General features: G+C 44.8%; 1 pseudogene; it reads left to right on the top strand.

The window, feature by feature from the left end:
- Nucleotides 1–324: 324 nt before the first annotated feature.
- Nucleotides 325–1,006, top strand: LOC119168171 (uncharacterized; annotated as a pseudogene).
- Nucleotides 1,007–1,354: the final 348 nt, after the last annotated feature.

The raw sequence follows: 1,354 nt of genomic DNA, 5'->3' as shown, positions 1-1,354 counted from the left end.
TACACAAGTGGTGGTGCGTTGTGAACACTAAAACACCATCGAAAGGCAAGCACCTAAGAAATCCTCTTCAAGCACCCGTAAGAAGTATGGAGGACATGCAGCTGCAGTTCCTTAATGCATTCGTGGACTGGCTTGACACTTGGGAAAACTTGAAGATTGGCCCTGGCCGTGCAGGACTGTTAACCACGAAGACGCACTCGGCGCTACGTCTCACGTCATACTCCTTGATCGAAGTCAGTCGGTATTGCCTGGAGGAGCTAGGTTTTGAATATGTCTTGCTTGCAAAGTTTCAGACAGACAGCCTCGAGGAGATGTTTGGTCGTTACCGTCGGCTATGTGGATCCAACTACCATATTTCCGTCCAACAAATATTTGAATCAGAAGCAAAACTGAGGCTTCAGAACTCGCTGGTTTTTCCAGATATGAAAGAACTGTCCCAACCTAGCAGTATTGTGTTTGATGCAGCCAAGGTGATAGAAGAATATGGCATCAAGTTAACTGAAGAGGACGTGAAATCAAAAAAGGAGAGCTTGCCTGCAATAGTGTATATTGCAGGTTACTGCGCCCACGCCGCTCTCAGGAAAATTCCCTGTGAAGATTGTGCGGCGACATCACGAGACAAGATAGGGATATACCAATGGTTGATGATATGCTAATCGAAGGCCTCACAAGAGGGGCCCTAAAATTTCCTCAACCAGTAGTAATAAGTGCTGTTCTGCACACACAAATCGTGCTTGAAAAGTTGACCTCGAAAGAGAACACCACCCGGTTTCATGGAGCACGGCACCAAAGGCAGCTTCTTCTCAGTGTGGTGAAGCACCTTTTAATTGGCAATGAAGATTTGGACATTTGTTGCAAAGGACACCATCCGGAGACAGTGCTTCACAACATCTTGTGGGCAGCCACCAACACCTTACTGAAAAACTACGTTCAAATGAAAACCGACAAGTTAACGGCGGCAAAGAAGGGCGCAACACTGAAGAGGAAACTGAAAACGCTCAATTAAGCTACCTTCAACGTCTTGATGATTCACGTTAGAATAAATAAATGATGTCGTCTCCATGAAATATATTGGATCGTAGTTTATTTCTTTTTATTCAAAAAAATAGAAATGCGCCATACCATATTGTGGCACACTTCTAACGCTACGGCTTTCGGACACAATAATCAAAGCTTCCTTTAGCATGTCTTAGTTTGACATAACTTGCCCTCAAATTTATATCTGCACGCTTGGCAGAAAAGTACATATATGTGATTAGCACTCTGCGACTTGTGGAAGGCAACCCCACACACATCTAGTGCATGGAAGTGAGTAGAGCCTGGACGGCTAGCAGACAAACTTTTTCGCGAGGCG

Source organism: Rhipicephalus microplus, unplaced genomic scaffold, assembly GCF_043290135.1.
Source record: "Rhipicephalus microplus isolate Deutch F79 unplaced genomic scaffold, USDA_Rmic scaffold_12, whole genome shotgun sequence".
Taxonomy (NCBI): domain Eukaryota; kingdom Metazoa; phylum Arthropoda; class Arachnida; order Ixodida; family Ixodidae; genus Rhipicephalus; species Rhipicephalus microplus.
The sequence above is the reverse complement of the archived record's forward strand: the minus strand, read 5'-3'. Positions and strand labels throughout refer to the sequence as shown.